The sequence below is a fragment of the Mustela lutreola genome, chromosome 10 (genome assembly GCF_030435805.1).
Source record: "Mustela lutreola isolate mMusLut2 chromosome 10, mMusLut2.pri, whole genome shotgun sequence".
Taxonomy (NCBI): domain Eukaryota; kingdom Metazoa; phylum Chordata; class Mammalia; order Carnivora; family Mustelidae; genus Mustela; species Mustela lutreola.
In genome coordinates this window covers 105,383,761-105,411,522 of record NC_081299.1, presented here as the reverse complement: position 1 = coordinate 105,411,522, position 27,762 = coordinate 105,383,761, and the positions used below count along the sequence as shown (strand labels likewise).

The 27,762-nt window shown below is 41.8% G+C and overlaps 1 long non-coding RNA gene across 2 annotated transcripts; it reads left to right on the top strand.

Moving 5' to 3' along the window:
• The first annotated feature begins 8,328 nt into the window (after positions 1-8,328).
• On the top strand, positions 8,329-11,333 carry LOC131809648 (uncharacterized). Of its 2 annotated transcripts, none has more exons than XR_009345242.1 (4): positions 8,329-8,514; positions 9,192-9,360; positions 10,036-10,433; positions 11,192-11,332. It is a non-coding gene; the product is annotated as an uncharacterized LOC131809648 (long non-coding RNA). The 2 variants fall into 2 exon arrangements; XR_009345243.1 differs by lacking the exon at positions 8,329-8,514 and adding an exon at positions 8,521-8,715 and having other exon boundaries at positions 11,192-11,333.
• The last annotated feature ends 16,429 nt before the right edge of the window (positions 11,334-27,762 follow it).

Genomic DNA, 27,762 nt, shown 5'->3' with positions numbered 1-27,762 from the left:
ATCTTGGGCCAATCATCAAGGGGGCAAAACTAGATCTGGCCCCTACCCTCTACTTAGGTCTTCCTGGCTCCCAAGAACTACCACACCACAGGATAAAAGCCAATGGACACTAAACTCCATGGTGGCCACACCATTGTCTTCACACAAGTTCCTCTCTCTGCAATCCCCTCATCCCCAATCTGTCCCCCGGGAAAACCTCATATTCATCACTCCAAATCCACCTCAGACCGCATCTCCCTCAGGAAGCACTGGCAACCTCTCCAAGAGGCATAGGTTCTGGGATTCTGCCCTATGAATATCTAAATACACAGCCCTCCCGAGCAGATAGACAGACAGAGAGACACACACACACACTCACTCATACACTCATGAGAAAATGTGTAATGAACTGAAATATCTTTTAAATCTGAAGACAGCATAGTTGTCTACTACTTTTATATATTACAGTACAATAACATATTCCTCCTTTAAAAAAACTTAAAGGTTGATATCCAGGATCTATAATGAACTCCTCAAACTCAACACACACAAAACAGACAATCATATCAAAAAATGGGCAGAAGATATGGACAGACACTTCTCCAATAAAGACATACAAATGGCTATCAGACACATGAAAAAATGTTCATCATCACTAGCCATCAGGGAGATTCAAATTAAAACTACATTGAGATATCACCTTACACCAGTTAGAATGGCCAAAATTAGCAAGACAGGAAACAACATGTGTTGGAGAGGATGTGGAGAAAGGGGAACCCTCTTCCACTGTTGGTGGGAATGCAAGTTGGTGCAGCCTCTTTGGAGAACAGTGTGGAGATTCCTCAAGAAATTAAAAATAGAACTTCTCTATGACCCTGCCATTGCACTCCTGGGTATTTACCCCAAAGATACAGATGTCGTGAAAAGAAGGGTCATCTGTACCCCAGTGTTTATAGCAGCAATGGCCACGGTCACCAAACTGTGGAAAGAACCAAGATGCCCTTCAACGGACGAATGGATAAGGAAGATGTGGTCCATATACACTATGGAGTATTATGTCTCCATCAGAAAGGACGAATACCCAACTTTTGTAGCAACATGGACGGGATTGGAAGAGATTATGCTGAGTGAAATAAGTCAAGCAGAGAGAGTCAATTATCATTTGGTTTCACTTATTTGTGGAGCATAACAAATAGCATGGAGTACATGGGGAGTTAGAGAGGAAAAGGGAGTTGGGGGAAATTGGAAGGGGAGGTGAACCATGAGAGACTATGGACTCTGAAAAACAATCTGAGGGTTTTGAAGGGGTGGGGGGGGTGGGAGTCGGGGTACTAGGTGGTGGGTATTATAGAGGACATGGATTGCAAGGAGCACTGGGTGTGGTGAAAAAATAATGAATACTGTTATGTTGATAATAAAAAATAAATTAAAAAAAAACAACTTAAAGTTTAAGTGGAATCAATTTGCCATTTTGAAAGACAATTTTTTAAAAATGAACAATTCTCTACAGTTTTATCTGTAGAAAGGTCAGTATTCTAAACAGCTAGTAAAATGATCCATGCCCAATTACAAGTAAAACACCAACAAAATCAAAATACAAGTTAAAAAAAGTTTACATCAGGGCGCCTGGGTGGCTCAGTGGGTTAAGCCACTGCCTTCGGCTCAGGTCATGATCTCAGGGTCCTGGGATCGAGTCCCGCATCGGGCTCTCTGTTCAGCAGGGAGCCTGCTTCCTCCTCTCTCTCTCTCTCTGCCTGCCTCTCTGCCTACTTGTGATGTCTCTCTGTCAAATAAATAAATAAAACCTTTAAAAAAAAAGTTTACATCAAAATATTCTGGACCTATCAATTAACTCTCTTCTCAGAATAAAAGGAGGAAGTCAGCCTTTTTCAGTTTCCCAAACAAAACATCTGAGCTCCATTGGACTTTTATCCTCGGTTCATACTTCTCTCATCAGAAGTCCAGACATTCCTGAGCCCTAGAGGCAGGGAGTAGTGTATTTCGGATAAACACATCTGTGTCCAAAGTTCATCTCACGTTCCTGAGGCTACAAATATAAAATGTTGGTAACTGATGAAAAATTAGGAAAGTGAGCATTATGGCAAGGTGACTTTGCTTCAAACAAGGTTAAATGAGAGAGACAAAACAAAGACATCCTGAAGAGCCTGAAATTACACCTCAGGATTTGCTCTGGTTGTAGAATGTCCTTTGGCACTAACATCCATGCGAATATTTTACCACCTGCTCAGCCTGCCCAAGGCCCAGAGAGGCCAATAAACAGGAAAACACAAAGGGAGTCTTTTTATCTTCTGCCATCCTGAAATCAAATATAGCCTCCCTAGAAGTCTCTAGTCTCCCTAGAGATATAAGACTACCTAAATTTAAGTCTCCCTAGAAGAATCTAGTAAAACAGACTAGGAAGAGAACAGCACAAGTCCAAGCAATATTTTTGGGAGACATGCAAAAAACCCTAGGGCTTTTGTTTCTATGTTAATATCCAGTGTGGTGGGTAAATATATATATAAATATGCTTTTGGGTCAGATAACTAGCAGAGGTACAACACGGCCTTTAGAATCAGGAATCCCAGCTCTGCCGCTAACTGACTGAGTGCTGACAGACAAGCAGTTAAGCTCACTGAGCCTCAGTTTCTGCACCCTCTCAGTGGAGGGTAGGAACACTGCCTGCATCAGAGGTTGTGGGAAGATGTGATGGAACCAGGATGAAAATAAACAACCATACCATAGCTTTCTACCCTACTATTATGTTCCAGACCCCCTGTCCCACAACCTCCTAGACATCTCCACTTGGATCTTGCCCTTTTCTCAAAATCAATGCCCCTAACACCAAATTCGTCTTTCCCTATCATTAGCCAGGATCTCCACCTAACTCCTCTGGCCCTCCTCCCGACACTCCCATTCTCCAAGATGCCTCCCTCCAATGATCAAATTACACCAATGTGTCTATTGATAGTCGGACTGCAGTGCACATGGTAGTCTCAATCCTTGCTGCTAGTAGGCTCACTGGGAGCAACATTTAGGAAATGAGAGCAGTCAACTGAGTCATAAACATGTTCAAATCCAGCAATTTGACTTCAGTGGAATCTGTCCTAAGGAAATGACACAAAATAGAGACAAAGCTGCTTCCCAAGATGCTTAGAGCAGTATTATTCAGATCAGAGAAAAAAAGAAAGAGAGAGCGAAAGGAAGGAAACAGTTCAGCCATCCAGGAAATGGTAAGCTAACTTACAACACAGAGTTTCAACAAATGTTTGTAGTTAATAAAAATGGGAGGAAAATGCAAATAATAAAATAACTTTAAATGGCAACATTTAAAATTGTAAGCAAGGGGCTCCTGGGTGGCTCAGTGGGTCAAAGCCTCTGCCTTCAGTTCAGGTCATGATCACAGGGTCCTGAGATGGAGCCCCAGGGTCCTCTCTGCTGAGCAGAGAGCCCAATGCGGGCTGAGCAGAGAGCCTGCCTCCCCCTCTCTCTGCCTACCTCTCTGCCTACTTGTGATCTCTCTCTGTCAAATAAATAAATAATTTTTTTAAAAGATTTTATTTATTTATTTGACAGAGAGAGATCACAAGTAGGCAGAGAGGCAGGCAGAGAGAGGAAGGGATGCAAGCTTCCCACCAATCAGAGAGCCCTATACGGGGCTCGATCCCAGGACCTGAGATCATGACCTGAGCCGAAGGCAGCGGCCTAACCCACTGAGCGGCCCAACCCACTGAGCCACCCAGGCGCCCCAATAAATAAAATCTTTAAAAAAAAATTGTAAGCGAACTTGTCCCTATCTAAAGTAACAAATGCTTAAAAGGAAATAGACCAAAACAGTCCATTTTACTCCATCAATATATAGAGAGCATTTGTGAGAGACTCCTCTCCACTCTGGTTCCAAATATTGGGACCAAGCCCCAATGTCACTCGATTTGCCTTGACTGAGGCCTCTTCTCCCAGATCTCTTCTGCTTCAGACTGATCACTCCTCGCCTGGCTTCAACACACTTGTTTCATTACTTAACTGAGACAATCACTGGTCCCCGCTGCCTTGGCCCTTTGAAATCCCGCCCCTCCTCTCCATTCATGGAGTATCTTCTTTCAGACCCTTGTCATTTGTCTCTTCTTTCTCTGCCAGCAGGGTCACCCCTACCATCACCACTCACCCCCAATCCATTTTCCTCGCCCTGCTGACAGCCAGGCAGCTCTCAATTCTTATCATTTGACTTGCTAAGCATTCTTCAAGAGGGCCCTCCCACCTGCAAAGTAAGATAGGAGCTTCCAACTCAGACGAACAACACCTTTTGTGATCTGACCCCCAAACTGCCTCAGTTTCTGCCAGTCAGGCTGCCACTCCTCTCCCCCAACCAAGATCCCCCAGTCCAACTCACTGTCCTGTCCCTACCCCTGGCCTACATACCACTCTAGTCACATATCTGACACTGTGAACACCCTCAGGGCAAGAATTCTACCACTCTTTCTCATGACCAGTGTTACCCTGGGACTCCCTTAATGGACAGGAGGAAGGAGCAGGCTGGTGTACTTCACCTCTCTACATCATTGCCATGTGTATTTCCACTACCAGCTTCCATCTCCCCTTGCTTGGAACTGCCTTCCTGCTGCGCTTCCCATATGCTAATCTTGCTCTGTCCCGTACGCAGCTACTAGCCACATACAGCTACTGAGCCCTTAAAATGCAGCTAGTGTAAAATGAGACGTGCTAGAAGTGTCCAACACGCACTGGATTTCAAAGACTTGATATGAAAAACAGAACGCAAAAAAATAATAATGTTTTATATTGGTTACCTGTTGATATAATACAGACTAGAGCTGTGGGATTCAATAATGTGCATTATTAAAATTAATGTCACCTCTTTCTTTTTACTTTCTTAAATGTGGCTACTAAAAATTTTGAAGTTACACATGTGGCTCAGTAGTCTAGACAACCTTCAAGGGACCAGCATGAGGAAAGCCTTCCTCAAAAGGCCCTTCTGTTTGTGCCACTCTTCATGATCTTTTCTGACCCTTTGGAATCCTAAAATGGAGTCCAACATAGAAGCCACTATCTACTTATATGCCATACTATATGCTTCCTGGTACACCATTCTTCTTGCTACATCAATACCATTTATAGATGGGGATTTGTAGTAGGGACTCAACCTTTAACTAAACATGGCATCTTTGCTGGAATAAGATAGCAATACACGGATTTTTTTTGGTTTCTGTTTTGTTTTGTTGACTCATTTACTCTCCCATTGATGATTTCAACAATGCAGGGAGAACTGGAAGTCAGGGGACCTAATGGCTCTTTGGTCTACCTGTAATTAACACAATGCATATAGGTCATGTGCACATAGATCCACGGCTTGGCCCCTTGCAAGGTCTATCTGGTCCTCAGTCTCCACCCTTGTAAAATAAGGTTAATGGTATCAGGCCAATCTACAATACACAATCAGATTAAAGTAGCTAAATAAGTTCTAACTGGAATGAGAACTACTCTACTTTCCACAGTTCGTTGGGTGTCTCGCAGTTTGTGTTGTCTTTAACACGACTAATTTTTAGAAAGAGAGAGCAAATTTACAGCAACTATCCAAATACCAGGGATGGTGTGGGAAAGTACCTATCAAAATACTTTTCCTAGTCTGTTCATGATGGAGGACCAGTAATAGGAGAGGAAACTATTACATGCCTGCTGCAAGCTGAAGTCATTTATACCTTATACTCACAACACATTTTACAAAGTAGACATGACCATACCCATCTGACAGAGTAAAGAAACCGAGGTTCAAAGACAGGCTAAGTAACCAGCCAAAGTGATGTTGCCAACGACTGGAAATCCAGGTCAGTGGTATCATCTTTGTAAAAAAGAAAATCTTTATTATTGCTTGAAGACAAAATATGTGAAAATCAAGAGTATTACAAGAAATATGCAAATAAAAATACAACAATAATGTCTATTCATTTCCTTCAGTAGTTTTCTTGCTCTTGGCTAATTCTTGTCTTTCAGATCAAGAGACCATTTTTTTTCCTAAGTAGACTTTTTCTTTAAGTAGCAAGCAAATAGGGTATATGATGTGCTAGGAACTTGTCCATGAATGTACTGTATTTCTTTAACATTTTTAAACCAGAGTTGTTGGCCAGAGTTTACGTGAGACATTATCACTAGAAGTCTCCAGACACATTTGCAAAAATGTAGTCCCTATGGGTAAGACTGCAGCCAGAAAGGACACTGGGTCATTCTACAAACAAATGCATCCACAAAAAACAGCCTCATATCAAAGAACCTGCCTGTGGTACAAACTGAGGTCATCATGAGCTCAACGAACTGAAAAAAGAAAGTTCCTCAAAATAAAATACTGCACCTTAAAGTGAAACCACAATTACACAGTCTCAAAAATGAACTACTTTCTCAGACTGGTAACAATGTACTGTGCATCTCTAAGAAGCCAAACTCATCTAGGTTTAATCGATTCCACCTTTACAAAATGGAGCCAACATAATCCTGCAGATTTGGACAGAACAAAAGTTCAAATTCTACAGAAACAGTCCCAGAGTATCAAATCTGTTCCTTTATCAAGTGTCCCCGCGGTAGTATTTATCAGTCACTAGAAGAACTCTGCACAATGCAACCTGTGTGAGCATGAGATTTTACTACAGGGAGGAGACAGGTCAGTTTACCAAGGACACCACACTTCACTTTCACAACTCTTGAAAACTAATCTCTAACAGTAAGTAATTAACAGTAAGTAATTAACACCACACTTCACTTTCACAACTCTTGAAAACTAATCTCTAACAGTAAGTAATTAATTTTCATTCATTCCAAACTGAACGAGATAGTGTAAACCTCAAGGAATCTGAGATTGTAAATAACCTCACTTGGGAACCAGGTGTGTGTGTGTGTGTGTGTGTGTGTGTCCTCTGAGGTACTTCACAGGGTATAAAAAGAAATAATTAGCAAGTTTTAATATCATGGACACGATCTTTATCTAAAATTCTCACATATAAAATGAATTCTTTTATGTCATATTTCCTCAAGTGTGTTTTTTCCCTCATTTTAAGAATAAAAAAGACATCCAGAGGAAACAAGGTGTCCTTTTCTCAGCCTCCAAAAACACTAGGGACAGCACAGGTAGCACAGGTGTTTGGTCTTAAACAAAAGTTAAGACTAAGTAGGGAAGAAAATGAAAAACAGAACACAGCCTAGCAAAGCAGCCAGAGATCACATGCAGCAGGTGACAGGAAGCCTTGGGGACACTTCACAGCCACCAGGATGAGCTTCAGGGCTCCACAGAACCTCCACCCAGAAGTCCACAAAAACAAAAACGAAAGGCGGCAAAGAACTCTCACTGTCATCCTGGCAACAAAGCAGCAGCAGCCTCCTTGAACCCAGGAAAGCCACCCCTCCCTCCACAAACAGGAGGAGCCCCCTTCACACCAACCACACAAGGAAGCCCAAGCGGCCAGACCCAAAATAAAAATAAGAGGAGCGCGGGAAGATAGACGACAGCTCAATTAAATTTATCCTGGGAGCACTGGGAGGCTCCGTCTCTCTGAAGACTCCAACTCAAAAGTAAAAATAAAATTTAAGGGGAGGGAGCCCACAGAAGAGAGGACAATTCAGTTAAGTCTGGGCTGGGAACACTTGGAGACTCTACTTCAGGTGTCAGAGTCAGAAATAAAAATTAAAAAACAAGGGGGGGAGGTGTCAGTTTATTTTGTGTGTGAGTGTGTGTGCGTGTGTGTCTGTGTAGCACCTGGAGTGCAGGATTTGCCAGGGAGGGGAAAGTGGCGGCTCCGCCGGCCTTGAGGTGACCAGGCTCAAATCCGGGGTGAGTTTACGCCCTGGGCGACAGGGCAGAGTCTGAGGCCAGACTGCCCGCAGTCGGGAACAATGCTGGGCCCCGGAAAGGAGGGTCTCACACCACCCCCACGGGCCCCCGCATGCCGTCGGCATCCCAGCCCCCACCCTCCCCCGGCCCACGTCAGGGCAAGAACGCCCGAACCCGGGGTCCCAGAGCGGGCCTCACCCAGCAGTCAGCGTCAGCCCGTCCTTCTCGGGGTCCAGCACCTTCTGGGTGGACTTTTTGGCAACCCCGTGGCTCCTTCCAGGGAACGTCCCGCCGCCGCTGGAAACCGCCCGCTGGAAACCGCCTCTGGAAACCGCCCGCTGGCGGAGCAGGGGCGCCTGCGCCTTGCGAATAACCGCATAGGATCCGGGTCCCTGTCGCGCGGACCCCTAGCCAACCGCCAACGGCGGTGTCCGTTGCCTGAGCCGCAGCCGCCTCAGTCGCCGCAGCCGCCGCAGCCGCCACAGCCGCCGCAGAGGAGGCTCTAGGGAGGAGGGGCGGGGGGGGGGGGGAGGTACTGCGAAATCCAGGGGCAAAAAGGCGGTGTCCACGCTGAATCCCCGCTGCACTGCGGGAGATGCGAGTCAGCCTTTCGGATGCCGGGCGAGCGCAGCCCACTAGGACCTGCCAACGGAGGCGCTAGTTCGCGGGCCGGCTCTGAGCTCCTTCTTCCTCCTCCCCCGGCTGTGGGTGGCAAGGCCTCTCGGGAAATGTAGTTCTTTAGGGGACGAGGTGCAGGGAACTTACCTTTCCAGAGTCCCCAAGTTGCGGGACAGCACCCGCCTGCCCCCTCCAGGAAGAGGCCCAGAGTTCCCAACCCTTCACTCCTTGCTCTGGGCCACCAGCCCATTTTCCTCTAGTGCAATGTGAACCACAAGAACATCTCAGTAAGAAAAAGTCAAGGCTTGGGGCGCCTGGGTGGCTCAGTGGATTAAGCCGCTGCCTTCGGCTCAGGTCATGATCTCAGGGTCCTGGGATTGAGTCCCGCATCGGGCTCTCTGCTCAGCAGGGAGCTTGCTTCCCTCTCTCTCTCTCTCTCTGGCTGCCTCTCTGTCTACTTGTGATTTCTCTCTGTCAAAATAAATAAATCTTAAAAAAAAAAAAAAAAAAAGAAAGAAAAGAAAAAGTCAAGGCTTTTAAAATGCAAACTATTGAGGCGCCTGGGTGGCTCGGTGGGTTAAGCCGCTGCTCAGGTCATGATCTCAGGGTCCTGGGATCGAGTCCCGCATTGGGCTCTCTGCTCAGCAGGGAGCCCGCTTCCCTCTCTCTTTCTCTCTGCCTGCCTCTCCATCTACTTGTGATTTCTGTCAAATAAATAAATAAAATCTTTAAAATGCAAACTGTTTTTCCTTTTGACTTCTAGGATTCACACAAAGGAGGGAGTCCGAGTCCCTTTGACCAAACTAAAATCAGAGCTCCAGCTTCACATGAATATCAGTGGCTTTGGCAGCAGGAAGAGCATCCCTAGACTGTGCGTGAGGAGTCCAGACGGTACACTTGGTTCCTGGGATCCAGCTTCACTGGGGTATGAGGTAGACTTGCCTAGAGGGCTCCTCAGGCTCTTGTCTCTTGCTTTGTAGGAAGTGCACCCACCTTCCCTGTGGTGTGCAAGGTCCCACAGCAATCCAGTAGCAGAACCAGAAATAGAACCTGAGGGACCTGACTCTCAGGCTGGTATGCTTTTGCAGATTAGGTGCCTGAAACCTGGAACAAAACTTTGAAAAGGAAAATGGCCTGGAGATTTCTTACAAGAGATCTTTAGGATTGTTTACTGGCCTCTCGATCCTCTGACACTCCAAATGTGGACGATTGAGCGAGTACTTAAGCTGGCTCCTTAAAATCATGGGCTTTCCGTCCACTTGGAGCACAATTTTTCTCATTCAAGGGAACCTGTACCTTGGGGAGAAACCCAAGAGATGTGACATAACTTTGTATTCTCATAATTAGCATAATAGTTGACCTCCAGAAGCACTTGCTAAAAGTTTATTACAGAAAATGGAATAAGAGCTAGTTCCATCTACACTATTTGGACAACTCTAAAAATAGAAAGCCTCTAACAACTAGAAGAAATGTGTTTGCACGCCTGGGTGATAGAAATGTCCATATCCGAATCCAAGGAACATGGGATTGTGACTATTTCTTAGAAAAAGGAAATCATCTTCAATGATCTGGGTGGTCCCTAAATCTGACGACTGTCTTCTATTTAGAAGAGACAGAAGAGGAGAAGACACAGAGAAGGCCATGTAAAAATGGAGGCAGATATTGGAGTCATGTAGCCATAAGCCAAGTGATCCCTGGAGCCACCAGAAGATAGAAGAAACAAGGATGGATTCTGTCAGGGGGTTGTCCAGAGGGAGCACCAACACCTTGATTTTAGACTTCTGAACTTAAGAAATCAGAAAATAAATGTCTGTTATTTTAAGCCACCTTGTTTGTGGTACTTTGTTGTAGCAGCCCTGGAAAATGAATACCACCAGATGCTGGAGACAACCCAGTGTGACTGTCTAGCAAGATCAGAATGACCAATATTGATTATAAGACCCTGAATAAATAAACATTCAAGAATCCATAATGAAACTCAAAAGAATGCTTTGTGATGTCCTAGGTGGGTGTTTCCAGTAGAAAACATAGCGTGTACTTTTGACTATTTGGGGCAGAGTTGGTTTTTTGTTTGTTTGCTTTTGTTTTTGTTTTTAGCTTATTTATTTGAAAGAGAGAGTGAGAGAAGGGGGAGGGGTGGGTAGAGGGAGAGGGAGAGGGGCAGAGGGAGAAGAAGAAGCAGTCTCCCTGCTGAGCAGGGAGCCCCATCTTGTCTCTAGGCTGATTATCATCCAAGGACCCTGGGATCAGGACTTGAGCTGAAGGCAAGTGCTTAATGGACTAGGTCACCCAGGCCCCCCTGGGTGGGCATTTTTTTAAAAAGAAGAGAATGTGAGAGCCACAGATGGCTAAGACCCTTTCTCAGTAACAAATGGAGAACCTGATCTGAACTGGGTATGTGTTTCACGATTCTAACCAGGGAAGAGTGCAGGGCCTTAGAGCTTTATAATTCCCCCCCATACGTCACATACCAGAAAGGATCATGTGTTCCTGATGACAGAAAATTGAATTCACGTCTTCAGGAAGACAGAGCCCAAGAAACCAGGACTGAGTGAGGGAAATGAGAGACCAAAAGGTCCAAAGAATGAGAGAAACACTTAACGATTCTTGATGTTGTCTGCAGGAGAATTTTAGATTTTTGTTTTGTTTTGTTTTTGTATCCAATTTACATATATTCAAACCAACACATATTTACTGAACAAGTCATACCATTAAACTGTGATGACCATAGTTTTCTAATTCCCATTCTTTTCTATTTCACAGAAAATTGTTGTTTCAAGGGCCATGTGAAAACTGCAACTCCTGCCGTTATTGATGTTAAATACTTATCAAACAATTCTACCATTCCTCATTGTTGGGCTTATACCCAGCACAGGGCCAGGGTCAGCAGTCAATCACTATTTGTGGAATAAACAAAATCATTCATTTCTTCGTTAATATCTCCATGAGCATTATTAAGGAATGTTGTTTAGTACAATGTTTTCAATTTAACTAATGTGTTTTGAATCCAAATGTTAAAATTCTACCCTTCTTCCCTCAGAAATCTTTCTAAAATATAAAGAGATCTCCCTGTCTTCTTAAAGAGCTTATTCACTGTTTATGAAATCACAATCTGCCCCACCCATCCACTGTGATTCCCTTCAACTCCTCTTACAGGGGTGTTGCTACCAGACACAAAGGAGAAATGCCTGGTAGATCTTCCCCATCTAATTTTAACCATTTCTTGACCCCAAATTCAGTCTCTGCTACCAGAGATCATTTGTTTACCTTTTGAACATCCATATTGGAATGTTTCTATATGTTTAGAACTTCCAGTTCTTAGTTTCCAGATAATGTAAAGGTTAAGGTATTTTACTTTCTAGTTGTCTCTCATCAGAGTTGTTCAGTTTGGAAGGATTTGGGGTTTCTTTAGGTTGACTAAATTATCCTGTGCCTGAACATCAGTCCTAGTTGTCATGATTATTCTATTAATTTTAATGTGTGTGAAAATTCAACTTTTTGATGCAAATTTTCTTATCAGATAAGCTCATTGTGCCTGTCCTCAGAAGTAAGATCTTTTTGTATGCTAGACGCACTGTGGATCTTCATTTGGATATTGCCACAGAGAGCCAGCCCCAGTGAACTTCTGTGACATAGTCTATCTTTATTGATCTTTGCATTCTTATTTTCTTAAATGGGAAAGCAATGATCTAATAAATTAATTTTTTATATCAACTCTTAGCCTAAAATTTTGAATTCATTCGATGTGTATGCTGTGCCCCCGAGAATCCGCATCTATCTAAAATTCCTAAGAAAAGAGGGATGCACCTCCCTAAGAATGAAATGCCAAACTCAACACCTAAGAAACAAGAAGCCCAATGTCCTTGTTTTCCAGATGCTATATTACTGTAGACACCAAAAACATGTGTTTTTCTCCAGAAAGATTTCCAAATAGTCTTTTCTTTCCAAATATCTGTTAAATGAGGAGATTTAATACTTTAAACTTGATTATAAATCATTTTATATGAGAATTTCACTTCAGGACAGACTTGAAAATGTTTTCAAAAATATGCTAGCCTTTTTTTTTTTGATGTTTGCACTTTACCATATTTTTTTAAATTTTTTATTTTTTATAAACATATATTTTTATCCCCAGGGGTACAGGTCTGTGAATCACCAGGTTTACACACTTCACAGCACTCACCAAATCACATACCCTCCCCAATGTCCATAATCCCACCCCTTCTCCCAAACCCCCTCCCCCCGGCAACCCTCAGTTTGTTTTGTGAGATTAAGAGTCACTTATGGTTTGTCTCCCTCCCAATCCCATCTTGTTTCATTTATTCTTCTATTTTGATATGTCTGATGGACGCTTGATAACAAAGAAATGCTTTAAGGGGAAAAAAAAAACCTAATCACTTTTTTTTAATTAAATTAATTTATTTATTTTCAGAAAAACAGTATTTGTTATTTTTTCACCACACCCAGTGTTCCATGCAATCTGTGCCCTCTATAATACCCACCACCTGGTACCCCAACCTCCCACCTCCCCCCCGCCACTTCAAACCCCTCAGATTGTTTTTCAGAGTCCATAGTCTCTCATGATTCACCTCCCCTTCCAATTTACCCCAACCCCCTTCTCTCTAACTCCCCATGTCCTCCATGCTCTTTTTGTTATGCTCCACAAATAAGTGAAACCATATGATAACTGACTCTCTCTGCTTGACTTATTTCACTCAGCATAATCTCTTCCAATCCCGCCCATGTTGCTACAAAAGTTGGGTATTCATCCTTTCTGATGGAGGCATAATACTCCATAGTGTATATGGACCACATCTTCCTTATCCATTCACCCATTGAAGGTTATCTTGGTTCTTTCCATAGTTTGGCGACCGTGGCCATTGCTGCTATAAACACTGGGGTACAGATGACCCTTCTTTTCACGACATCTGTATCCTTGGGGTAAATACCCAGGAGTGCAATGGCAGGGTCATAGGTAAGTTTTATATTTAATTTCTTGAAGAATCTCCACACTGTTCTCTAAGAGGCTGCACCAACTTGCATTCCCACCAACAGTGGAAGAGGGTTCCCCTTTCTCCACATCCTCTCCAACACATGTTGTTTCCTGTTTTGTTAATTTTGGCCATTCTAACTGGTGTAAGGTGATATCTCAACCCCCAAACTACTAGAACTCATATAGCAATTCAGCAACGTGGCAGGATACAAAGTCAATGTACAGAAATCAGTGGCTTTCTTATACACTAACAATGTAAATACAGAAAGGGAAATTAGAGAATCGATTCCATTAACTATAGCACCAAGAACCATAAGATACCTGGGAATAAACCTAACCAAAGAGGTAAAGGATCTATACTCGAGGAACTACAGAACACTCATGAAAGAAATTGAAGAAGACACAAAAAGATGGAAGACCGTTCCATGCTCTTGTATCAGAAGAATAAACATTGTTAAAATGTCTATACTGCCTAGAGCAATCTATACCTTTAATGCCATTCCGATCAAAATTCCACCGATATTCTTCAAAGAGCTGGAGCAAATAATCCAAAAATTTGTATGGAATCAGAAGAGACCCCGAATCGCTAAGGAAATGTTGAAAAACAAAAATAAAGCTGGGGGCATCACGTTACCTGAATTCAAGCTTTACTACAAAGCTGTGAGCACCAAGACAGCATGGTCCTGGCATAAAAACAGACACATAGACCAGTGGAACAGAGTAGAGAGCCCAGATATGGGCCCTCAACTCTATGGTCAATTAATCTTCGACAAAACAGGAAAAAATATACAGTGGAAAAAAGACAGTCTCTTCAATAAATGGTGCTGGGAAAACTGGCCAGCTGTATGTAGAAGAATGAAACTCGACCATTCTCTTACACCGTACACAAAGATAAACTCAAAATGGATAAAAGACCTCAACGTGAGACAGGAATCCATCAGAATTCTAGAGGAGAACATAGGCAGTAATCTCTTCGATATCAGCCACAGCAACTTCTTTCAAGATATGTCTCCAAAGGCAAAGGAAACAAAAGCGAAAATAAACTTTTGGGACTTCATCAAAATCAAAAGCTTCTACACAGCAAAGGAAACAGTCAAAAAAAACCAAAGAGGCAACCCACGGAATGGGAGAAGATATTTGCAAATGCCAGTACAGACAAAAGGTTGATATCCAGAATATATAATGAATGCCTCCAACTCAACACACACGAAACAGGCAAACATATCAAAAAATGGGAAGAAGATATGAACAGATACTTCTCCAATCAAGAAATACAAATGGCTATCAGACACATGAAAAAATGTTCATCATCGCTAGCCCTCAGGGAGATTCAAATTAAAACCACATTGAGATATCACCTAATCACTTTTCTAAATTTACTCAAGCAGATATCTTTGGAGCTGTGCATTTCAATCACAATGTCATCTGCTTTGGATATATTTTCTTTTCTTTTTTTTAACATCAGAACAGTATTAACATTTCAGTGGTGAATCCTGGTAACACATCAACATTATAAGAATGTAAGGCCATAACCTTTTATAAATTCAAAAAATTATCTTTGAGTGATAAGGTCAGAAAAATAAAGAATCATGGAAACTCTCTAGATAGTTAATACAACTTGCATAGAAGGACAATGTACAAAGGCTGGAGAGAGATGAAGTTTCATAGGTGAGAATCCTGTGAAAATGTGCTTATGACCTCACCTCTTTCCCCATTACACAAAATGTCACTATTAGGTTTAATATTAGGTAAGACGTACTCCGTAATTTAGAACCAGGTGCTAGATTTTCTGAAAATGAGTGGAGGAGGAGGAGTCAAGATGGCGGAGGAGTAGCAGGCTGAGATGACATTAGGTAGCAGGAGATGAGCTAGTTTATCAAACCATTCCAAACACCTACAAATCCAACAGGAGATCAAAGAGAAGAAGGTCAGCAATTCTAGAAGCAGAAAATCAACCACTTTCTGGAGGGCAGGACCTGTGGAGAAGTGAATCCAAAGCCACAGGAAGATAGACCGCGGGGGGAGGGGCCGGCTCCCTGCAAGCAGCTGAGCAATGGAGCACAAAATCAGAACTTTTTAAAGTCTGTTCCACTGAGGGACATCGCTCCAGAGGCTAAGTCAGGGTGAAGCCCATGCTGGGACAGTGTGTTCTCAGGTCCTGTGAGATCACAGAAGGATTTGGGGTGTCTGAGTGTCACAGAGCTTGCAGGTGTTAGAGTGGTGAAGCCAGCTACAGAGACAGAGCCGAGGAGTGAGATCTTAACTCCGGGTTACCTTAAACTGTGATCCTTGGGACAGTCTGGCCACTGCTCTTTGAGTGGGGATCACACAAGATCCGGGGGACCCCCCTGGAAGAGTGCAGGGATCTTCTGGGTTTGGAAACTCCAGACAGGGCTGTGTGCCAGAGACGGAGAAGCTTGGCCGCAGGCTGGGTGAGCTCAAAGCATGGCCAGAGGCCTGGGAGACAGGAGTGATTGAGCGCTTTCCTCCAAGGATGCACTGAGGAGTGGGGCCCCAAGCTCTTGGCTGCTATGGGCCAGAGAATGAAAGACAGCCATTTTCATTCCCGTCCTCCAGAACTCTATGGAAAGCATTCAGGGAAAAAAGGCTCCTGAAAGTGAACCCGAGTGGATTACTTAACCCAGCCCCTGGTAAGGGCGGTGAAATTCTGCCTTGGGCAAAGACACTTGAGAATCACTACAATAGGTCCCTCCCCCAGGAGATCAGCAATAAATCCAGCCAAGACCAAGTTCGCTTACCAAGGAGAACAGTGGAATTCCAGATGAGGAGAAAGCAAAGCATGGAATTCATGCCTTTCTCCCCATGATTCTTTAGCCTTGCAAAGTTAATTTAATTTTTTAATTTAATTTTTTTCTTATGCTAATTTTTTAACTTTTTAATCTTTCCCTTTTACCATTTTTAACTAGTTTAACAATACCTTTCATAAAAAATATTTTTGAACCTTCCTTAATATAGTCATATTTTATCCTATATTGTATCTAACTTGATTTTTTTTTATACACATAAGGTTTTCTCTTCTAAAAAAATCTGGGATGCAACTTCTTCTAATAGATCAAAATATACCATAAATCAGGCACAGGACTTTGCTCTAGTCTCCAGCCTGAGTAAATTCTCTCCACTTTTTATTCTTTATACTTCCAAACAACTTATCTTATTCCACTCCTATTTTAGAATTTTTTTAAATTTCATCTTTAGTGTCATATTCCATCCCTTCATCGTCTTTACCCTTATTTTGTGTAGTGTGTGTGTGTGTGTGTGTGTGTGTGTGTGTATTTTCATTCTATAAAATTTTGGAAGGTAGTTTCTTCTAAGAGACCAAAAGACTTGCAAAATTAAGTGGGTGACTCTGTGACTCTGTTCTCTTCACCAGTCTAATATATATATATATATATATATTTTTTCCTTTTTTATATGTTTTCTTTTTTTCCCCTGAACTTCTTTTTAACCTCTCTCTTCCCCCCAAGATTTGGGGCCTCTTCTGATTTGGTTAAAGCACATTTTCCTGGGGTCTTTGGTACCTTTTTAATATTTTACTCTCTCCTTCATATATTCTTATCTGGATAAAATGACAAGACAGAAAAACTCACCACGGGGGGGGGGGGGGGACAAGAGACAGTATCAAAGGCTAGGGACCTAATCAATACAGACATTGGCAATATGTCAGATCTAGAGTTCGGAATGATGATTCTCAAGGTGCTAGATAATAGAGAAACCCTGTCTGGAGAAATCAAAGCCCTTTCTGGAGAGATAAAAGAACTAAAATCTAACCAAGCTGAAATCGAAAAAGCTATTAATGAGGTACAATAAAAAATGGAGGCTCTTGCTGCTAGGAAAAATGATGCAAAAGAGAGAATTAATGATATAAAAGACCAAATGACAGAGAATAAAGAAGCTGAACAAAAGAGAGAGAAAGAACTACTGGACCATGAGGGGAGAATTCAAGAGATAAGTGATACCATAAGATGAAACAACATTAGAATAATTCAGATTCCAGAAGAAGAAGAAAGAGAGAGAGGAGCAGAAGGTATACCAGAGAGAATTATTGTAGAGAATTTCCCTAATATGGCAAAGGGAACAAGCATCAAAATCAAAATCCAAGAGGCACACAGAACCCCTCTCAAAATCAATAACAATAGGTCTACACCCCATCATCTAACAGTAAAATTCACAAGTCTTAGTGACAAAGATAAAATCCTGAAGGCAGCCCGGGACAAGAAGTCCGTAACTTATAATGGTAAAAATATTAGATTGGCAGTGGAAAAGCCATCAATATGCTGTCTACAAGAAAGTCACTTTAGACCCAAAGTCACCTCTGGATTTAAGGTGAGGGAGTGGAAAACAATTTACCATGCTAATGGACATCAAAGGAAAGCTGGCATGTCAATCCTTATATCAGATCCATTCGATTTTAAGCCAAAGAGTCTAATAAGAGATGAGGAAGGACACTATATCATATTCAAAGGGTCGGTCCAACAAGAAGATCTAACAATTTTAGAATTTTTTTTTATTTATTTGACAGAGAAATCACAAGTAGGCAGAGAGGCAGGCAGAGAGAGAGAGGGAAGCAGACTCCCTGCTGAGGAGAGTGCCTGGTGTGGGGCTGGATCCCAGGACTCTGAGATCATGACCTGAGCTAAAGGCAGAGGCTTAACCCACTGAGCCACCCAGGTTCCCCAAATATCTAACAATTTTAAAAATCTATGCCCCTAACATGGGAGCAGCCAACTATATAAACCAATTAATAACAAAATCAAAGAAACACATCAACAATAATACAATAATAGAAGGGGACTTTAACACTCCCCTCACTGAAATGGATAGATCCTCCAAGCAAAAGAGCAACAAGTAAATAAAGGTCTTAAATGACAAACTGGAACAGATGGGCGTCACAGATGTATTCAGAACATTACACCCCAAAGCAACAGAATACACATTCTTCTCCAGTGCACATGGAATATTCTCCAGAATAGATCACATCCTGGGTCATAAATCAGGTCTCAATCGGTACCAAAGGACTGGGATCATTTCCTGCATATTTTCAGAACACAATGCTCTGAGCTAGAACTCAATCTCAAGAGGAAATTTGGAAAGAACCCAAATACATGGAGATGAAAGAGCATCCTTTAAAGAATGAATGAGTTAACCAGAAAATTAAAGAAGAATTGAAAAAAATCCATGGAAACAAATGATAAGAAAACACAACACTATGAAATCTGTGGGGCACAGCAAAGGCAGTCTTGCGAGGAAAATACATAGCAGTACAAGCCTTTCCCAAGAAACAAGAAAAACCTCAAATACACAACCTACCCATACACCTAAAGAAGCTGGAGAAAGAACAACAAAGAAAGCCTAAACCCAACAGGAGAAGAGAAATAATAAATATCAGAGCATAAGTCAATGAAATAGAAACAAACAAACAAAAATAGAACAAAACAATAAAACTAGGTTCCTTGAAACAATAAAACAATAAAATTCTGGTTCCTTGTAAGAATTGATAAGGTTGGGGCACTGGGTGGCTCAGTGGGTTAAAGCCTCTGCCTTCAGTTCAGGTCATGATCCCAGGGTCCTGGGATTGAACCCCCCATTGGGCTCTCTGCTCAGCAGGGAGCCTGCTTTCTGTTCCTCTCTCTCTGCCTGCCTCTCTGGCTACTTGTGATCTCTGTCTGTCAAATAAATAAATAAAAGCTTTAAAAAAAAAAGAATTAAAGATTGAGAAACTCCTGGCCAGACTTATCAAAAAGAAAAGAGAAAGAGCCCAAATAAATTAAATCATGAATGAAAGAGGAGAGATTGCAACCAACACCAAAGAAATACAAACAATTATAAGAACATACTATGAGCAAATAGACGCCAGCAAATTTGACAATCTGGAAGAAACAGATGCATTCCTAGAGACTTATAAACTACCACAATTGAACCAGGAAGAAATAGAAAACCTGAGCAGACCTGTAACCAGAAAGGAGATTGAAGCAGTCATCAAAAATCTCCCAACAAACAAGAGCCCAGGGCTAGACAGCTTCCCAGCGGAATCTACCAAACATTTAAAGAAGAATTAATTCCTATTCTCCTGAAACTGTTCCAAATAATAGAAATGGAAGGAAAACTTCCAAACTCATTTTATGAGGCCAGTATTACCTTGATCCCAAAACCAGACAAAGATCCCGTCAAAAAAGAGAATTACAAACCAATATCCTTGATGAACACAGATGCGAAAATTCTCACCAAAATACTAGCCAATAGGATCCAACAGTATATTAAAAGGATTATTCACCATGCCAAGTGGGATATATTCCAGGGCTGCAAGGTTGGTTAGACATCCGCAAATCAATCAATGTGATACAGTACATTAATAAAAGAAAGAACAAGAACCATATGTTACTCTCAATAGATGCTGAAAAAGCATTTGACAAAGTACAGCATCCTTTCCTGATCAAAATTCTTCAAAGTGTAGGAATAGAGGGCACATACCTCAATATCATCAAAGCCGTCTATGAAAAATCCATCGTGAATATCATTCTCAATGGAGAAAAACTGAAAGCTTTTCCACTAAGGTCAGGAACACGGCAGGGATATCCATTATCACCACTGCTATTCAACATAGTACTAGAAGTCCTAGCCTTAGCAATCAGGCAACAAGAAGAAATTAAAGGCATCCAAATCTAAAGAAGAAGTTGACTATCACTCTTCACAGATGATATAATACTATATGTGGAAAACCCAAAAGGCTCCACTCCAAATCTGCTAGAACTTGTACAAGAATTCAGTTAAGTGTCAGGATATAAAATCAACGCACAGAAATTAGTTGCATGTCTTTACACCAACAACAGGACAGAAGAAAGAAAAATTAAGGAGTCAATCTCATTTACAGTTGCACCCAAAACCATAAAAAACCTAGGAATAAACCTAACCAAAGAGGCAAGAAATCTATACTCAGAAAACTATAAAGTGCTCATGATAGAAACTGAGACAAAGAAATGGAAAAATGTCCCGTGCTCATGGGTTGGAAAAACAAATATTGTGAAGATGCTATGCTACTTAAAGCGATCTAAACGTATAATGCAATCCCTATCAAAATCCCATCCATTTTGTTCAAAGAAATGGAACAAATAATCCTAAAATTTATATGGAACCAGAAAAGACCTCGAATAGCCAGAGGAATATTGAAAAAGAAAACCAAAGTTGGTGGCATCACAATTCCAGACTTCAAGCTCTATTACAAAGCTGTCATCACCAAGACAGTATGATACTGGCATGAAAACAGACACATAGATCAATGGAACAGACTAGAGAGCCCAGAAATAGACCCTCAACTCTATGGTCAACTAATCTTCGACAAAGCAGGAAAGAATGTCCAATGGATAAAAGACAGTCTCTTCAGCAACTTCTATTGGGAAAATTGGACAGCCCCATGCAGAAAAATAAAACTGGACCATTTCCTTACACCACACACGAAAACAGACACAAAATGGATGAAGGACCTCAATGTGAGAAAGGAATCCATCAAAATCTATGAGGAGAACACAGGAAGCAACCTCTTCGAACTCAGCCACAGCAACTTCTTCCTAGTAACATTGCCAAAGGCAAAGGAAGCAAGGGCAAAATGAACTATTAGGAATTCATCAATATCAAAAGTTTTTGCACAGCAAAGGAAACAGTTGACAAAACCAAAAGACAACTGACAGCAAGGTGGTCTTTAGCTTCCAGGTGTTTGAGTTCCTTCTAAACTTTTCCTTGTGATTGAGGTCCAGTTTCAAAGCATTGTGATCTGAGAATATGCAGGGAATAATCTCAGTCTTTTGGTATCGTTTGAGTCCTGATTTGTGACCCAGTATGTGGTCTATTCTGGAGAAGGTTCCATGTGAACTTGAGAAGAATGAGTATTCTGTTGTTTTAGGGTGGAATGTTCTGTATATATCTATGAGGTCCATCTGGTCCAATGTGTCATTCAATGCTCTTGTTTATTTATTGATATTCTGCTTCAATGATCTGTCTATTTCTGAGAGAGGCGTGTTAAGATCTCCCACAATTAGTGTATTCATATCAATATGACTCGTTATCTTGATTAACAGTTTTCTTAAGTAATTGGCTGCTCCCATATTGGAAGCATAGATATTTACAATTGTTAGATCATCTTGGTGTATAGTCCCTTTAAGGATTATGTAGTGTCCTTCTGGATCTCTGACTACAGTTTTTAGTTTGAAGTCTAATTTATCTGATATGAGAATCGCTACCCCAGCCTTCTTTCGAGGCCCATTGGCATAAAAGATGCTTCTCCATCCCTTCACTTTCAGTCTGGGTGTATCTTTAGGTTTAAAATGGGTCTCTTGTAGACAACATATGGATGGGTCCTGTCGTTTTATCCAATCTGCAACCCTGGGCCGTTTTATGGGCGCATTTAGGCCATTCACATTGAGGGTGATTATTGATAGATACGTTTTTATTGACATCGAGTTACCTTTGAAGTCTTTCTTTCTGTAGACTGCTATTCTTGGGATTATTCCTCTTTTATAGAACCCCCCTTAATATTTCCTGCAGTGTCGGCTTGGTGGTTGCATAGTCTTTTAAGCCTTGCCGGTCTTGGAAACTCTTTATCTCTCCATCCATTTTGAATGTCAGTCTTGCTGGATAAAGTATTCTTGGCTGCATGTTCTTCTCATTTAGTGCCCTGAATATATCTTGCCAGCCTCTTCAGGCTTGCCAGGTCTCTGTGGACAGGTCTGACGTTACTCTGATGGGCTTCCCTCTGTAAGTAAGGAGCCTCTTTGCCCTAGCGGCTTTCAAGAGATTATACCTACAATTATAATTCCTCAATTTGACTATCAGGTATCGTAATGTTTCTTTGGAATGTATAATCCTGGGTGGAGACCGTTCAGCCTCTAGTACATGAACGCTGGTTCCGTTCACGAGATTGGGAAAATTTTCATGAAGGACTTGTTCCACTATATCTTCTAGACTTCTTTCTTTCTCCTCCCCTTCAGGGATTCCAATAATTCTGACCTTGGAACGTTTCATGGCATCATTTATTTCCCTGATTCTGTTTTCGTGGTTTCTAAGCTGTTTGTTCCAGGCTTCCTCCTGATCCTTTCTCTCTGTTTGTCTTCCAGATCACTAATTCTATCTTCTGTCTCGGTTACTCTAAATTTGAGAGAGTTTAGATTAGATTGGAACTCATTGAGAGCATTGTGAACCTCCTCCCGGGTAGCTTTAAGCTCCGCCCTAACATTGTGAACATCCTCTCTGGTCGCTTTCAGTTCGGCCCTAATCAATTCTGTTTGGTCATCCATGGCTTTCTCGAACCTAGCTATTGCCTGGATAATTGTTAGCCTGAATTCTCTTTCCGACATATTGTCTATGTTGATAGCCGTTAGCTCTGTTGCAGAAGGTCCATCCTCTGTATTTTTCTTCTGTTAGGCATTCCTCCTCCTAGTCATTTTGGTGGGAGATGACTGAACAGATGTAGCTGGATGTATCAACTGTGGTGCAGTCAAAGTGCACCCTGGAACACTTCTGAGCAATCAGGATTCCCCACCCAAACGAGAGACAAAAGAAAAGAAAAAGAAAAAGAAAAAAATAAAAAAAGAGAGAGAGAGACAGAGAGACAGGAAAGAAAGGGAAGATGAAAAAGAAGGTTCAGCCCAGATGGGCCCCAAGGTAAAATTTATGAAGTAGACAAACAAAAAGAGATAAAAAGTCTGATACAAGTATATGACAAGAGAAAAAATATATATATGCAAATAAAGAAAGAACCTCATCAAAAAGAACCCCAAGTATAAAATTTATATGCTATCAGGACAAACACAAAAAACACAGAAACACTGGTGGAAGAAGATGGGAGAGTTCTTATAAATTCTCAGTGTGTGCGAGGAAGTTTGTTTTGATTCCTCCTGGATGTATCTTGATATCTTTGTTAAAGGACTCAACTTTCCTAAGATAAAGGGGATTAAAAATTGGTTTACCTATAGGGGGAGTATTGATTGGGGAAAGGGGATTACTTTGAAGTTTAACTCTATATGAATATTAGAGGATAAAAATAAAAAGGAATAAACTAGACTAAACTAACCTAAAATTTAAAAAAAGGAATTCAAAAAATTAAAATGCAAAATAAAAACATAGGTGTATGTATCAAAAAGTTCAGGTTAGAAAGGTATTATGGAATTTGATGTACTGTACAGCTCGCTGTGATGGTAAATAGGTTTAAAAAATTACCTATGTGTAAAAAAAAAAAAAAAATGAACCAGAATAGTGGGAACGAGTGAACAATACAAGTTTTCCTATGAAGTAGTGGTTGTTCTCTTGTAATCCTTTTTCTCTCTCTCTTTTTTTTTTTTTTTTTTTTTTTTGTCTTTCTTGGTTTGTTTTCTGGGGGAGGGGCCAGCCACGCGGGTTGTCAGTCAATGATGTTTCCTGAGTTAAGGCCTCCTGCCCTCCTCAAGAGGGTGGGCTCTGAGGAAACTGGTTTTTTTCAGGCTTTTGTTCTCTGGAGGTTTTTATGCTTGTTCACTTTTTTTTTTTTTCTCTCAGCTTGACCGCCTTTGATGGTTTTGTAGTTTTAGAGGAAAACAAACCGCACCCTGATCTCCCTCTCAGAGATAAGCCTCAGTCTGGGTGCAGAGCCTAAATAAGTTCCCCCTTGGCCGCTGGCAGAGCAGGTTCCAAGTTGCAGACCCTGGGGGCGCAGGATCTTTTGCTTATACCCAAAGCCAAGGCAGTGGCAGCTGTCTGGGAGCTCCCGACAGCCAGAGAGGTTCCAAGCAGTGATCTCACACTGAGATTTTGCCGCTGGACTGGGCTGGGAGTGACCGGCTTGCGCGCACCTCTTTCAGAGGTGGCTATGGGTCGCGCGCATGTCTCAGGCACTGAGAACCGGGCGCAGGTCCGTAAGCACCAGGCTAGGCTTTTGCGCACCTCTGTCAGGGGAGAGTTTGGGGTGCACAGCTTAGGCTTTGAAACAATGGTGCAGGTCAAAGAGCGTCGGCCGGGCCTTTGTAACTCAGGGGAGCATGAGGGACATGTGCACGTATCTCAAGCTTTGTGGTAGGGCTCGCGCGTTCTGCCGACTGGCGTGGCTCCCATCCCCTCACAGGAGCTAGAACCCATGCATTCTCGGGCGCGCTGGTGGCTTAAGGACCAAGAGCTGGTTTCTCCGCCGCACTCTCTCTGCCTCGGCCGGGGAGGCTGTCCTGGGAACAGGGACTTAAGCCCCTGTCCCTAGTCGCCCCGATTCCCACAATTTCCCCCCACAATCCTTTGCTCTTTTGGAGTGCTTTCAACCAGTCTCCAAGTTAATGCTGGTCCCCAGACGCAGGGCACTCTCGCTCGTATTGGGGTATTACTTTCCAACCGGTCGCCTCTGGTGGCTCTCTCCCCCTTTTGTTTATCTTCCGTTATCAGTTCACCAGTCCCATTCCGCTTTACCTGCCCACTGGCGTCTTCTGCCCTTGTAGAGATCCAGACGTATATAATTCTGATCTCAGGGTGATTTCATGGGTGATCGGAGTTCTTTGGTAGGTAATAAGCTCACTTGGGGGTACTGGCTGAAAAGGCACCTCCTCCTACTCCCCCGCCATCTTGTCAACCAAGAAATCAAAGAAGAACTGAAACAATTCATGGAAACCAAAGAGAATGAAGACACTTCAGTCCAAAACCTATGGGATACAGCAAAGGCAGTCCTAAGGGGGAAATACATAGCCATCCAAGCCTCCCTCAAAAAAATGGAAAAATCCAGAATACACCAGCTGTCTCTACACCTTAAAGAACTGGAGAATCAACAACAAATCAAACCAACTCCACACATAAGAAGGGAAATCATCAAGATTAGAGCTGAGATCAATGAGGTAGAAACCAGAGGTACAGTAGAACGTATCAATGACACTAGAAACTGGTTTTTTGAAAGAATCAATAAGATTGATAAACCATTGCCCACACTAATCCAAAAGAAAAGAAAGAAAGCCCAAATTCATAAAATTATGAATGAAAAGGGAGACATCACAACTAACACCAAGGAAGTAGAAACAATCATCAGAAGTTATTATCAACAGTTATATGCCAATAAGCTTAGCAACCTAGATGAAATGGATGCATTCCTGGAAAAATATAAACTACCAAAATTAAACCAGGAAGAAATCGACAACCTGAATAGACCGATATCTAATAACGAGATTGAAGCAGTGATCAAAAACCTCCCAAAAAACAAGAGTCCAGTACCTGACGGATTCCCTGGGAAATTCTACCAAACCTTCAAAGAAGAAATAACACCTATTCTCCTGAAGCTGTTTCAAAAAATTGAAGCAGAAGGAAAACTGCCAGACTCTTTCTAGGAAGCCAGCATTACCCTGATCCCCAAACCAGGCAAAGACCCTACCAAAAAGGAGAATTTCAGACCAATATCACTGATGAATATGGATGCTAAGATTCTCAACAAGATCCTAGCCAACAGGATACAACAACACATTAAAAAAATTATCCACCATGATCAGGTGGGATTCATCCCTGGGTTACAAGGATGGTTTAACATTCGCAAATCAATCAATGTGATACAACAATTTAATATGAGAAGAGAGAAGAACCACATGGTCCTCTCAATTGATGCAGAAAAAGCATTTGACAAAATCCAGCATCTGTTCCTGATTAAAACGCTTCAAAGTCTAGGGATAGAGGGAACATTCCTGAACCTCATCATATCTGTCTATGAACGACCCACAGCAAATACCATCCTCAATGGGAAAAAGCTTGCAGCCTTTCCTTTGAGATCAGGAACAAAACAAGGATGCCCACTTTCACCACTCTTGTTCAACATAGTATTAGAAGTCCTAGCAACAGCAATCAGACAACAAAGAGAAATAAAAGGTATCCAAATTGGTAATGAAGCAAACTCTCTCTCTTCACAGATGACATGATTCTTTATATGGAAAACCCAAAAGACTCCACCCTCAAACTACTAGAACTCAAACAGCAATTCAGCAACGTGGCAGGATACAAAGTCAATGTGCAGAAATCAGTGGCTTTCTTATACACTAACAATGAAAATACAGAAAGGGAAATTAGAGAATTGATTCCATTTACTCTAGCACCAAGAACCATAAGATAACTTGGAATAAACCTAACCAAAGAGGTAAAGGATCTGTACTCGAGGAACTACAGAACACTCATGAAAGAAATTGAAGAAGACACAAAAAGATGGAAGACCATTCTATGCTCTTGGATCAGAAGAATAAACATTGTTAAAATGTCTATACTGCCTAGAGCAATCTATCCTTTAAATGCCATTCCGATCAAAATTCCACCAGTGTTCTTCAAAGAGCTGGAGCAAATAATCCAAAAATTTGTATGGAATCAGAAGAGACCCTGAATCGCTAAGGAAATGTTGAAAAACAAAAATAAAGCTGGGGACATCACGTTACCTGAATTCAAGCTTTACTACAAAGCTGTGAGCACCAAGACAGCATGGTCCTGGCATAAAAACAGACACATAGACCAGTGGAACAGAGTAGAGAGCCCAGATATGGGCCCTCAACTCTATGGTCAATTAATCTTCGACAAAACAGGAAAAAATATACAGTGGAAAAAAGACAGTCTCTTCAATAAATGGTGCTGGGAAAACTGGCCAGCTGTATGTAGAAGAATGAAACTCGACCATTCTCTTACACCGTACACAAAGATAAACTCAAAATGGATAAAAGACCTCAACGTGAGACAGGAATCCATCAGAATTCTAGAGGAGAACATAGGCAGTAATCTCTTCGATATCAGCCACAGCAACTTCTTTCAAGATATATCTCCAAAGGCAAAGGAAACAAAAGCAAAAATAGACTTTGGGGACTTCATCAAAATCAAAAGCTTCTGCACAGCAAAGGAAACAGTCAAAAAAAACCAAAGAGGCAACCCACGGAATGGGAGAAGATATTTGCAAATGCCAGTACAGACAAAAGGTTGATATCCAGGATCTATAATGAACTCCTCAAACTCAACACACACGAAACAGGCAAACAAATCAAAAAATGGGAAGAAGATATGAACAGATACTTCTCCAATCAAGACATACAAATGGCTATCAGACACATGAAAAAATGTTCATCATCGCTAGCCCTCAGGGAGATTCAAATTAAAACCACATTGAGATATCACCTTACACCAGTTAGAATGGCCAAAATTAACAAAACAGGAAACAACATGTGTTGGAGAGGATGTGGAGAAAGGGGAACCCTCTTCCACTGTTGGTGGGAATGCAAGTTGGTGCAGCCTCTTTGGAGAACAGTGTGGAGATTCCTCAAGAAATTAAAAATAGAACTTTTCTATGACCCTGCCATTGCACTCCTGGGTA